Source organism: Telopea speciosissima, chromosome 8, assembly GCF_018873765.1.
Source record: "Telopea speciosissima isolate NSW1024214 ecotype Mountain lineage chromosome 8, Tspe_v1, whole genome shotgun sequence".
Lineage (NCBI taxonomy): Eukaryota > Viridiplantae > Streptophyta > Magnoliopsida > Proteales > Proteaceae > Telopea > Telopea speciosissima.
Window position 1 is genome coordinate 31,674,616 of NC_057923.1, and position 14,512 is coordinate 31,689,127.

A 14,512-nucleotide genomic window follows, 5' to 3' on the forward strand; every position below is an offset into this window, starting at 1 on the left:
TCATACTTACACTCCAACATGCAACCTTTATATTTATCATGCATGCATAGTTCATAGTTGACATGAATCATAGCAATCATTCATTCCAATCATCATTCATACATTTTTATCATTCATAAATTATAACGTGCATCTCCTTTCATTTTGAATTCTCATACTTACTTTCTACCAAGTATACTTTAAATCTATCATGTGGGCATCGTTAATAGTTAGCATAATTCATAGTGTTCATCCATTTGCATAAGGATAGACATAGGGAATAATCATTATACCATCATCATTCATAACTTCACATTAGGTTCCCATTAATAGTCCATCATTCAAGCTTTCTTGTCATTCCAATCGATCACTTTAGACATAGCACATAATCATCATCTCTTTTTGTATTGAGCCTATGTACTCACATTCTATCCTGCATTCTTACATCTTTCATGTTTACATAGTTTATAGCTAACATAAAACTTGCCATTCATTCATGGTATTTAACAATCATACATGCATAGCTTAATAGCTACATGTCCTAACATGATTGAGTATCGTTACTTACCTTCCAACGCTTCCCAATATTTTCAACTTTGAATCCAATTTTCAAGTGACCCTAAGGGTCATCAAATCAATCCATTTTAATGTCATTTTTTGTGTCCAAAGTCTGACGAATTTATAGAACAAACCCATATAAATATTTTTTGAAAAATCACATTTTCAATTTTTGGGACCTTTTTGCCCAGGGAAAAATAAAGCATGGATGAGGTAACTTCACTAGGGTTTTTGTCCCACTTCTAAGCATTTTCTGGAAAAACTCAAAACATAATTGATGAAGCCCTATGAGTCTAACTTCCAATGCCTCATTAAACACCATGTTTGCACTTCAAATGAGTGAGTTATGCCTCCAAGTAGATAGAGGTCAGTCTGCCCAAAATTTAAAGTTCAACAAGACATGGGGTAACTTCAAAGGGGATTTTCACCTAGTTACGAGCAGATTTAGAAAAAACCCTATTTCACAAAACATGATGCTATGAAAGTATTATTTACTAGAAACAAGAATCACTCAATTCCGATCTAAAATGAGTGAGACATGGCTTCTGGAATGTATAAAGGTCAATCTGTCCGAAAATAAAATACAGCAAGAATGATGTTCAATCATAGGGTTTTTCTCAAAAATTAGGGATTTCATTCCCAACCTTCCATTCTTGTTTTTCAACATTAAAACTCATCAAAATAAGCTTCCTAATTCACATAGAAAGCTCAAACTTAAACTAATTTGATTATTCAATGAATCAACAAGATCTTTCTTCTCAAATGGGAAACCCCCAAAATTCCAAGCGTTCTTCACTTGAATCCTTTCTCAAATCATGAAATCTCTAAAATCCTTTAATAATCTAGAAAGAAAACCATGCAATTTAGTCATTAAAACTATCAATCATAGAAACCCAACCCCTTTACTTGGAGGTAAAACTAAATATAAATCTAAACTTTCTTACCTTCAAATCCTTTGTAAGAAGACACCTCTTCAATCCTAAGCTCAAAACCATTAGCCCCTTCAAATCACCTTGAAAAGACTTCAATTCCGTCATATTTTAGCCAAAACCCTTCTCTTCTTTTTCTCCTAACCTAATTTCTTAAGCCAAGAGAATCTTTTCATATGGGCATTACTCTTCCATAGAAATGATTTATAGGGAATGGCAATCTTGTAATTAGTTGGTCTTCTTAATGAAATACCGATAAAACCAAGCCATAAATCTTAACCCTAAACCTTGCAACCAATAGTGCTTCAATAAATGGTATCTTTTTAGTGAGTTTCCTATAATGTCCTTGTTTCTCTATTTCAATAGTGAAAAAGTTACAATGCACTTAAATTGAACCAAATAGTAACTCACAATGAACCAACATGAACCAAATAGTAAACCAAACATATATTTCATACACTTTAAACCATAGTATATAAAAAATGTACCATAGTGTATAAAATCAATACATGGTCTATATACATCGGTCAAGGATTATAAAATTACATAAATACCCTTACATGGTCATACATGACCATCAATCAAACCCATACTCATAATTCATTATAAAACATTCAAAAATCATAAATACATGAAAACCTATCATAAATTGGCAATATCAAACATGAAAATTGATTCCCTTCCATTCAATCTAGTTATTCTAAAAGTAAGACAATAAACCAATGATAAAAGACAATTCTTGGGTCGGGGTATTACACGATGTGTATAATGACTCCAAACAGAGTAAGTTATGCATGCAAGGGTTGTAGGTATCCAATTCATTTTTTAAGCCATGAGGGAGACCTAAATTATGAGAGACCATTGATATGTATGCTTAATTTTTTATCGATGGTTATTAATATACGTGTGGTTTACTTGTACAAATGCAAATTCTAATTCAATGGTTGCCATTAATTCCAACCTGTTAACACTCATTAACAAATACAAATTAAATGGAATAAATTATGTTGATTGGTACTAGAGCATTAAATTGCTCCTGACTGCAGGAGGTCTTTTCACAGTTCTTGATGAACCAGTTCCTCCTTAACCCCCACCAAGATGATTTTGAGGCACATCAAGTGATGAAGAATTTCCTTATGAGAGATTCTAAGGCATCACTTTACATTCTAGGCTCATTAAAAAAGTCAGTATTGGACACAGTCAAGGATATACATACTTCAAGAGGGAAAATGGATAAGGTTGCTAAATTGTTCAACAGACAGCTGACATATGCCCACTATGATGTAATAAGTTAGATCCATAACTCCAAAATATCCCAGAGGACTCCGGTGATGGATCATGTCAGGAAATTGATAAATCTGTTTGAAAAATTAGAATCCATGGGGATGCAGCTTGACCCTGAAATATAAGACTAATATGATCTTGTCATCACTGCCTTCTACCTTTGCTCCTTTCAAAATATCATATAAAATGTTAGATAAGGAGTTGGAGCTCACTAAGCTTGCTAATGCACTAGTAGAGGCAGAAATTATCTTGAAAAAGGATAAGACTGAGGTCAATGCAACTGATGTGAAGCCTTCTTCAAATGGGAAGAAGAAGAAAAAGGGAAGTAAGGGCAAAATCCTAAAACCCTAGGGTGGGAAGTTTGAAAATAAGAAGGCTAAAAGCAATTGCTTCTATTGCAAGGAGGGTCATTAGAAAAGAAACTGTTGTGCAATCCTAGCCACTGTGAAAGACAAGAAGCCAGATGGTTCAGAGGCGACTAAAGAAGGTATATGTGATGTAAACGTTCTTTATGGTCTAATTTGTCCTTATAACCGATCAATTCTTGGTTGGTGGTAGTGGTTCCACTGTTCACATTTGCAATGTATTGCAGGGGTGTAATACCCCGACCCAAGAATTTTATTTTAATATTGGTTTATTGTCTTACTTTTTATATGACTGGACTGGATGGTAGGGAATCGATTTTTATGTTTATATTGTTAATTTATGATAAGATTTCATGTAATTATGATTTTTGCATGTGTTTATAATGAATTATAAGCATGAGTGTGATTGTTGGTCATGTATAGCCTTGTAAGGGTATTTATGTAATTTCATAATCCTTGATCTATGTATATAGACTATGTATTGATTTTATACACTATGGTATATTTTTATATACTATGGTTTGTAAGTTAAAGTGAATGAAAGATATGTTTGGTTCACTTTTTGATTAATAGTTTACTTTTTGGTTCATGTGGTTCTTTTGAGTTACTTTTTGGTTCAATGAAAAAGGAAAAGAACAGTTTAAGTGAGGGTTTAATGGGAAAGTTACAAAAGAAAAAGAAGAGTTAAGTGAGGGCATAAAGGAGATTTCAAGTTAGATATATATTAATGAGGGGATATAATAGGAAAGAAGAAGATAATGGAAGGGCATAAAGGAGATCTCAAGTAAGATGTAAATTAATGAGGTGATAAGATGGGAAAGAAGAAGATAATGGAGGGGCATAAGAGAGATTTCAAGTGAGATAAATCTAAGAAAGAGAGAGAGAGTCATTTTAAGAAACAAGGAGAGTTATTCTAAGAAAGAGAGAAGAGAAAAAAAACAAAAAACAAGAAAAGAAAAGAGAGGGAAGGAAAATTGTGGAAGGGGGGAGTGAGTCCTTTTGGGGTTTGAGTGTTCAAATTCTAGGGTTTTGTGAGAATATTTACAAGGTTGAGTTGAAGATTGGAGCTTGGAACATGGTGGAGTGAAGGTCCAAACCTAGGATCAAGACTTGGTTCTTCAACAAGGTAGGTTCCCCATCCTTGAATTCTGAATTTTTGTCTCTTGAGAGAAGATTCATAAATGGGATGGAAGAATAGGGCTTTGACGCTTGAGGATACATTATGAATTTTATATGGATTAAGACATACATTATTCATGTTATATTGATGTTTTTAAAAATTTAAATCATGGTAGTGAAGCATGGAAAATTCGGATACAAGAGGTGATGAGAGAAAAAGTAACCAATTTTTCTTGTTTCTGAAATTTCTGGGTTGGACAGAACATTAGCCCAAATTTGTTCATATTATCTACCATAGGTAAGGATCGATTCATGCTCTTAAATAATTATTGAGAGTATATATATGTGTTAACATGATCTCTTGAAAATTTCATTAAGAAATAAGTTCATTTGATATGTTTATAAATTCATGCTCCCAGACAGGTCACTATTAAGGTAGTTTTCTGTACCCGAGATTGAGAGATGTATTTGAGATACTAATACTTTGAATTTTTATCTAATTTTTGGAATAAATGAAATTTAATCAGTCTTATAAATGTTTCAAAAATATTGAAGACATTTGAATTTGGAAGAATGGATTTATGGTTTCTACAAGTTGATGACTCCAATTCTGTCTTAGTCAAAAGGGTGTTTTTGAAATATTTGGAACTCTATGATAGGAGGGGTTTTAAGATGTATGGTCTCATTATGAAAGAAATACATGGATGTTAGCTTTCAGTATCCACTTACCTCGTTCAATATTAAGTACTTTAAGTATTTATTTTGTATTTTTATATCACTGTAGGTAAACCAGTGACATAACAGAATTTTACAATTAATGATTTTCACTAGAACCTATCTTGGATTGAAGAGATTTTGAGTTTGTTTGAGGATCTGAGATAAGAATCCTAAGTTTTGGGGTTTTCATTTAAAGAAGAAGAATTCTCAAAAGGCCGATATTAATTGGACGATCGAAACGCGAAAGTTTTGGTAAGGAAGCATTGTTAATCGATCGTTAATATTGTAGATTGAACACATATATGTTTATGCAATGTCTAGGGTGATATTTAGTAAAGATTTCTTGATATGACTATGATAGGTCTCTATATACTTGAATGTTGAATGATCTTACGACTATTAATAGGAATGTAAATGGTACATGATTCTATGAATGATGACTAAAAATGATTAACAAAGAATGAAAATGAAAAGAAAGTTAAGTGTCGACGTGCACGGCCAACATATAGCCCGGTGCTCATGAAGTGCCTACAAAGATGGGTGTTGAGGCCATCACTAAACCCATTCCAGTGGTTTGTAACTAGAGCCATTTCGATGGTACGATTGAACCCATTCTAGTGGTTTGTAACCGGAGCCATTTCGATGGTACGATTGAACCCATTCTAGTGGTTTATAACTAGAGCTACTTCGGTAGTACGACAGAGATATACTAGATGAAGATCTGAGACTGAAATGAAATGAAAAATGATAAAATGAATGAAATATTATTGGTAGATAAATGATTGAAAAGTTTATGAAAATTGACTGATTGAATGATTATTATTTAAATGATAAGAAATGATACCATGCTTATGGATAGAAAATGAAATTTTAATTGTATGTTATATTGTGAGCATGATTGGCAATGTCATTTCTTACTAGACGATAGCTCATTCCTCGAATGATAAATTTTTTACAGATAAGACAGGCATGAATAAGGGCAAGGGCATTGTTATCGTCGAGCAAGATGAAGACTAATGATCTGAGGATCATTTTTGGAATCTATTACTTTAAAAAGATAGAAATCTGTTGACGTAAAGGATATTTATCTTAAAGGAGGATCTTGAATCCGGATGACTGTAATTATTTTGAAGTTCTATTCCTCACCTTGGAGAGTATGGATTATAGACGTTAGAGCCATCAGTATCATGTTTTAAGTTTTAAATCGTTATCTTCCGCTTACTATTATGTCTTTAATTTTATGCACTTTGATTATATTGAATGCTTGACCGAATGTTTTCCTGTGTGGTTCCGACTATACTTTGGTGTCAAGGGCCCCACCTGGTCCTTGGATTAGGGTCGTTACAGTCTTGGTATCAGAGCAATAGGTTTAGATAGATTCTGTAGACTAGGGGTCTGATGGCATAGGAATGTTAACTGAACAGAACTGAATTGAATGAGAACTGGATGGAACTGATTGTCAATGTAAATGGACTGTTTAGAATGATGGATGATATTGAATTGATAGTCCTTTTTATGGATGAGTATTGATTGAATCCATGTTTTTGCTACACCAACTATTGGTAGTGGCGGAAGAAGGGAAGTGACTGAGACTGAAGACAAGCATGTCCTTAAGGATTTTAAGAAGCTCCGTTCGGTAGCCTTCACGGGAACAAATGTGGATCCAGCTGTTGCCACACAGTGGATTAGTGACTTGGAGAAGGTTTATGAAGTGATCAGGTGCACTGATGCACAGAAGGTTATGTGCGCCACCTTTATGCTTCAAGGAGAAATGGATCAGTGGTGGGAAAATGACTAAGCCCATATTGGAAGAAGGTGATAGGCAAATCACCTGGGATGGATTCAAGGCAGCTTTCGATGATAAGTATTTCCCACCTTGTGTAAAATAAAAGAAGATCTTTGAGTTCATGCATTTAACTTAAGGAAGCCAAACAGGGATGATGTATGAGAGGAAGTTTGAGGAACTATCTAGGTACGCACCACACATGGTGCGTACGAAGGAGATGAAGGCTCAACAGTTCGAGCAAGGCTTAAGGGTGGAGATCCAAAAGAGTATCTCTCCTATGCAACTGAAGATATATGCTAAAGCAGTCCACAAATCTCAGATTTATGAGGCTGTGGAGAAGAATGCAACAAAGGATGAAGAAGTTGAACCAAAGAAAAAGTTCAAGAAGAGTTTTGCTACCCCTACAGCAAACAAGGACAATTGGAAGAAATTTGACAAGAAAAAGCCCCTAGGAAATCTTGATTGCAAGAAGTGTGGTAAGAACCACAAGGGTGATTGTTTGGTGGGAACGTTCACTTGCTTCAAGTGTAAGGAACCTGGACATCTTGCAAGGAATTGTCCAACTCTGAAGGAGCAGCCAGAGTGAAACCCCCAAGGAGGGCAAGCCAATCAAAATGCCCAGAACAAAAAGGACACTCAAGGAAACCAGAAGCCAAGAGCCTTTGGAAGGGTTTTCGCAATTACTAAGAAGGATGCAGAGGTGTCTCCTTCTGTTGTGGCAGGTATGCTGAAAATCTCTGGAATATCTGCTTATGTCCTATTTGATTCGGGATCCACTCATAGTTTTGTATCGAGTACCTTTGCTACTAAATTGAATGCTGTGCCTGAAGTTTTGAATTACCAGTTGTGTGTCTACACCTTCTAGAGGAATGATAGAGACAGAATTAATTTGTGAAGCATGTGATGTAGAGATTATGGATAGAAAATTGACTGCAGACTTAATTCTATTAGAAATGAAGGATTTTGATGTTATACTTGGAATGGATTAGTTAGCAGCATATCATGCTAGTGTTCTTTATTTTGAAAAGAGAGTAGTCGCAAGACCTATGAAGGAACCAAAGTTTGAATTTTCTAGGATGATGATAAGAACTCCGTCATCGATGATAATTTCGATGATGCAAGCCCAAAAGTTGCTGAGGCAAGGATGCCAAGGATTTTTAGCTTCAGTTGTTGACACTGAAGTTAAGGGATCAGTTTTAACTGATGTACCTATTGTGAGGGATTTTTTGAACGTGTTTCCAGAGGATTTGGTAGAATTGCCACCCGAAAGAGATATGGAGTTTTCTATTGAGTTGGTTCCTGGTACAATGCCAATATCCAAAGCACCGTACTTGATGGCTCCAGTAGAACTGAAAGAATTGAAGAATCAATTGGAAGAGTTGTTGGACAAGGGCTTCATACGGCCTAGTGTTTCACCGTGGGGAGCTCCAATCCTATTTGTCAAGAAGAAGGATGGTACCATGAGGATGTGTATAGATTATAGAGAATTGAACCAGGTAACCATAAAGAATAAGTATCCGTTACACCATATTAATGATCTATTTGATCAACTTCAAGGAGCAAAATTCTTTTCGAAGATTGATTTGCGATCAGGATACCATCAATTAAGAATTAAGGAGGATGATGACCCAAAGACAGCATTTCGGATGCGATATGGACATTATGAGTTTTTGGTTATACCATTCGGGTTGACTAATTCCCCGGCAGCCTTTATGGATTTAATGAACAAAGTGTTTCATGGCGTACTTGATCAGTACGTGATTGTTTTCATTGATGATATTTTGATTTACTCTAAGAGTAAGGAAGAACATGAGGAGCATCTGATGGTAGTATTGCAGACACTGCGGAAAGAGAACCCTTATGCTAAGTTCAAGAAGTGCGAGTTTTGGCTCGGCAAGGTCGTGTTTCTAGGTCACATTATTTCAGCAGATGGCATTATGGTAGACCCTAGTAAAGTGCAAGTTGTGATGGATTGGGCTAGATCGACAAGTGTAACTGAGATTAGAATCTTTCTTGGTTTAGCTAGTTACTACAGAAGGTTTATAGAGGGGTGTTCCACCATTGTTGTACCATTGACCGGACTCACTAGCAAGAGAGTTCGATTCGTATGGTCTGAGGATTGCGAAAAGAGTTTTCAAGAATTGAAGGAAACTTTTTGGTGGAACAACATGAAAAGAGGGATTGCGGGATGAGTATCCCCAGTTATTTGATGATCAAGGTATGCCAGTTTCAAGGACAAAATTTTTATAAGGAGGGGAGGATGTAATACCCTGACCCAAGAATTTTATTTTAATATTGGTTTATTGTCTTAGTTTTTATATGACTGGACTTGATTGGTCATGTGTAGCCTTGTAAGGGTATTTATGTAATTTCATAACCCTTGATCTATGTATATGGACTATGTATTGATTTTATACACTATGGTACATTTTTATATACTATGATTTGTAAGTTAAAGTGAATGAAAGATATGTTTGGTTCAATTTTTGATCAATAGTTTACTTTTTGGTTCATGTGGTTCTTTTGAGTTACTTTTTGGTTCAATGAAAAAGGAAAAGAAGAGTTTAAGTGAGGGTTTAATGGGAAAGTTACAAAAGGAAAAGAAGAGTTAACTGAGGGCATAAAGGAGATTTCAAATAAGATATATATTAATGAGGGGATATAATAGGAAAGAAGAAGATAATGGAAGGTCATAAAGGAGATCTCAAGTAAGATGTAAATTAATGAGGTGATAAGATGGGAAAGAAGAAGATAATGGAGGGGCATAAGGGAGATTTCAAGTGAGATAAATCTAAGAAAGAGAGAGAGAGTCATTTTAAGAAAGAGGGAGAGTTATTCTAAGAAAGAGAGAAGAGAAAGAAGAAAAAAACATGAAAAGAAAAGAGAGGGAAGGAAAATTGTGGAAGGGGGGAGTGAGTCCTTTTGGAGTTTGAGTGTTCAAATTCTAGGGTTTTGTTAGAAGATTTCTAAGGTTGAGTTGAAGACTGGAGCTTGGAATATGGTGGAGTGAAGGACCAAACCTAGGATCAAGACTTGGTTCTTCAACAAGGTAGGTTCCCAATCCTTGAATTCTGAATTTTTGTCTCTTGAGAGAAGATTTTGTAAATGGGATGGAAGAATAGGGCTTTGATGCTTGAGGATACATTATGAATTTGATAGGAATTATGCAGCCCCTATACTGCTGGATCAAGAGACAATTTTACACAACACCAAGGAAGCCATATCTGCTATTGAGATTGATGTTGATGAGTCAACAATAGATACTGATGAGTCAACAAGGGAGGAGAAGTCACAAGAGGGGAGGACAGCTAGAGTCAGGAAGTTACCCACGTGGACTAAAGATTACCATATGTGTTAGTTGTTAGTTGTAGTTGTTAGGAATAAGTGACAAGTGGAAGGGAAGCTGTTAAGAGTTAGTTAGAGGTTAATTGGAGAGTTTATAAAAAGGTTTCCATTTGTAGAGAAGGCATCGAAGATAATCAATGAAATTCTTTTCTTTTGGAGTCCTCTGAAACTCGAATTCAGAATTTCTTCAACTTTCCCTGTTTTTTCTGTTTGAATACTTAACATTGGTGCTTTCATTTCTTCATCTTCCACTCATGGCTGATGGTACAAGATCCAACAGGCTTGATGATAAATGGAGAAAAGACATGGATGACAAGTTAGATAAACTCACCTAAGCTCTGCATTCATTCATGCTTGCTACGGATGCCAAGATTGAGGCATTAATAAATCACTGTCTAGCTACTGCTGCAAATCCCTCTCCAACTGCTGCTGCAAATCACCTAGATGATAATCTGCAGCGATGTTCTCAATTTCATTCTCCTCGATTTATGCAATTGGATGTACCCAGGTTTGATGGTACAGATCCTACCGGATGGGTATTCAAGATTGAAAAATTCTGTGATTTCCATTCCACTCCAGACGATCAACGGTTGCTTCTGGCTTCGTTCCATCTAGATAGCCCTGCTCTGAGTTGGTTCCAATGGATGCAATCCAGTGGCTTAATCAATGACTGAAAGGGGCTTTTACAAGCTTTGACACTACAATTTGGTCCTTCCCTATTTGAAGATCATAGAGGAGCACTTGCTAAATTGCAACAAATGTCTACAGTTGCTGCTTATCAAGAACAGTTCGAAAGGCTCTCTTATAAGGTAACCGGCCTTTCTGAGACTTTTCTGATCAGTTTTTTTATATCTGGATTGAAGCCTGAGTTGAAACGTGAGCTGTTAATTGCTCAACCTATGTCATTACTACATGCTATGGCCTTGGCACGGTTACATGAGAAAAGATTCCATGATGACAAGAGTTCTTGGAGATCTTTATCTCCTTCCATTACAACTGGTAGTTCTAAAATTTCCCCTACAGTCACAAAACCACTTCCCTCTTCTACTGCTTCTAAGACCTTACCAGTCCGGAAATTGTATCCAGCTGAGATCAAAGCTAGAAGAGACAAAGGTCTCTGCTATTATTGTGATGATAAGTTCATGCCAGGACATAAATGTAAAAATAAATTCATGCTTTTAGTTGGGGAAGATGATGAATCTTGCGACACAAATGAATTATTCAGACAAGAGGATGAAATCATCGCTGATGCTGTTGTATATGAAATTAGTCTGCATGCTTTTGCTGGGCAATTAAGTCCTAAAACTATTCGCTTAAAAGGGAATTTTCACGAACATTAGGTTCAGATTCTGATAGATAGTGGAAGCACTCACAATTTTATTCAAGAGAGGGTAGCTCTACTCATTTATCCTTGCAAGCAATTCAGGGTCTATGTAGGCAATGGTGAGTTCTTACTATGTACTCAACGTTGTAAATCAGTTCCTCTATTGCTATAGGGTCATTTTTTCACTATGGATCTCTTTGTTTTACCTTTAGAAGGTGCTGATATTGTATTAGGTATCCAATGGCTTGAACTTCTTGGTCCCATTCTTACCAATTATAAAATGGTTACAATGGAATTTGAGTGGGAGGGTGTTAAGGTTCAATTGAAGGGAGAACCATGTATTAATGGAGATCCTTTGCCAAGAAAGCAGCTACACCAATTATATTGTACTGAAGGCATTGCATCTCTCTATCATTTGAAAATTTTTGCAGATTCACCACCGTTCAGTGCTCATATTCCCATTGAGGTACAATCCTTGTTACAGAAATTTGATGCGTTCTTTAGTTCTCCAACTGAATTACCTCCACACAGAGAATTTGATCATCAAATACATCTACTTCCTGGTTCCAAACCTGTTACTATTAGACCCTATAAATATCCTCACTTTCAAAAGGGTGAGATTGAGAAATTGGTCTCTGAAATGCTCCAGCAAGGAATCATTCAAAATAGTACAAGTCCTTTTTCCTCCCCTGTGTTGTTAGTTAAAAAAAAAGGATGGCAACTGGCATTTCTGTATTGATTACAGAGCACTTAATATCATCACAGTCCATGACAAGTTTCCAATCCCTACTATTGAAGAACTTCTAGATGAACTACATGGAGCTTGTGTATTTTCCAAACTGGACCTCAGATTTGGTTACCATCAGATTCGGATACGGGAGGAGGATATTTGTAAGACTACTTTTTGCACTCATGAAGGCCACTATGAATTTGTGGTTATGCCTTTTGGGTTAACAACTGCCCCATCTAACTTTCAGTCTACCATGAATCATGTTTTTAAACCATATCTCAGAAAATTTGTCATAGTGTTTTTTGATGATATTCTGATCTATAGCACCTTAGTTTCTAATCATCTCACCCATTTACATACTATCTTACATTGTTTGGCTACTAATCAATTGTTTGCCAAGCTGTCCAAGTGTTCTTTTTGCCAAACTAGTATTGAATATTTGGGACATGTGGTTTCTCAATTCGGTGTTCACCCCGATTCAAGCAAGATACAAGCAATGGTGGACTGGGCAGTACCTCAAACTCTTAAACAGCTAAGGGGTTTTTTGGGGCTGACTGGTTATTATAGAAGATTTATTCGCCATTATGCTTTGATTGCCGCTCCTCTCACAAATCTTCTTAAGAAAGACGTCTATCATTGGATTGAGGACTCACAACTTGCATTTGATACTTTGAAGACTGCAATGACTACTGCTCCTATACTTGCTTTGCCAGATTTTTTGAAACATTTTGAAGTTGAGACTGATGCATCCGGTGTAGGTGTTGGTGCTGTTCTCAGTCAAGAGGGCCACCCCTTGGCCTTTTTCAGAAAAAAGTTATCTCATCGAATGAGAAGTGCTTCTGCATATGTAAGAAAACTGTATGCGATTTCACAATCAGTCCTCAAATGGCGACATTATCTTCTTGGCCAATAGTTTCTTATCATAGAAGTTTGAAGGAGCTCATGAATCAAGTGATTCAAACACCAGAGCAACATCATTACTTAAGCAAGCTTTTGGGCTTCACTTATAAAATTGTATACAGACCGGGAAAACAAAATCAGGAGGCTGATGCCTTGTCCAGAGCTCCTGGTTTGGAAGAGAGTGTTCTTATGTCTGTCTCCACTATACAATCTGATTTCCTGGACCTTCTTATGAGGGAAAATTTGGTTGATCCAACACTAATTTCTCTTCACAAACAATTGCAAGAAGGTAAATTGATTGGTACTGGTTATGAAGTTAAACAAGGTTTATTGTATTTCAACAACCGAATTTGTCTCAGCCCTACTTCAGATCTTCGACAAGCTATACTGAAAGAGTTTCATGATAGTCCTATTGGCGGACATGCTGGGATACTCAAAACTCATAACCGTATCTCAACTTCTTTCTATTGGCCCACTTTGAAGAGAGATATCACTGACCATATTACAAATTGTCTTGTTTGTCAACAAACTAAATACAGTACTTCAAAACCAGTAGGTTTATTACAGCCGTTACCTATTCCACATTAGGTCTGGGACGATATAGCGATGGATTTCATTACAGGGTTACCTACATCATGAGGCTATTCTGTTATTTTGGTAGTGGTGGATCGCCTTACTAAATTTGCACATTTTGGTGTGTTATCTACGCATTTTACTGCTATCGACACTGCTGACCTGTTTCTGTCCATAGTGGTTAAGTTACATGGTTTTCCTAAGTCCATCGTCTCAAATAGAGATCCTATATTCATTAGCTAGTTTTGGCAACAACTCTTCAAGTTAAGTGGAACCACTCTAAATATGTCTTCAGCTTATCATCCCCAGTCTGATGGCCAGACAGAGGTACTTAGCAGGTGTTTAGAACAGTATCTTCGGAGTTTTGTCCACACCAAGCCTACATAATGGACTCATTTCCTTCCATGGGTAGAATTTTGGTATAATACTTCCCATCACAGTGCCATTAATATGACTCCATTTCAGGCTTTATATGGCAGAGCACCTCCTACAATTCTAGCTTATATTTTGGGTTTTTCCAATGTGGAAGCCGTGGATCATGAATTGCAAAATAGGCAACAGCTGCTACATCAATTAAAGATTAATCTTCTACACGCTCAACGTCGGATGAAAGAACAAGCTGATACTCATCGCAAGGAAGTCCATTTTACTGAAGGAGATTGGGTATGGCTCAAGCTCCAACCTTATCGCCAATTATCAGTCTCCAAGCGAATACATCACAAGCTAAGTAGCAGATTCTATGGTCCTTATAAAATTTTACAGAAAATTGGCCATGTTGCTTATAAACTTCAGCTACCTCCAGCAAGTCGGATTCATCCTGTCTTTCATGTATCCTTGCTCAAACCTTTCAAGGGAGATCCTTCGGAGAGTGCACAACATCCTCTTCCTCTATTAAGCCATTTG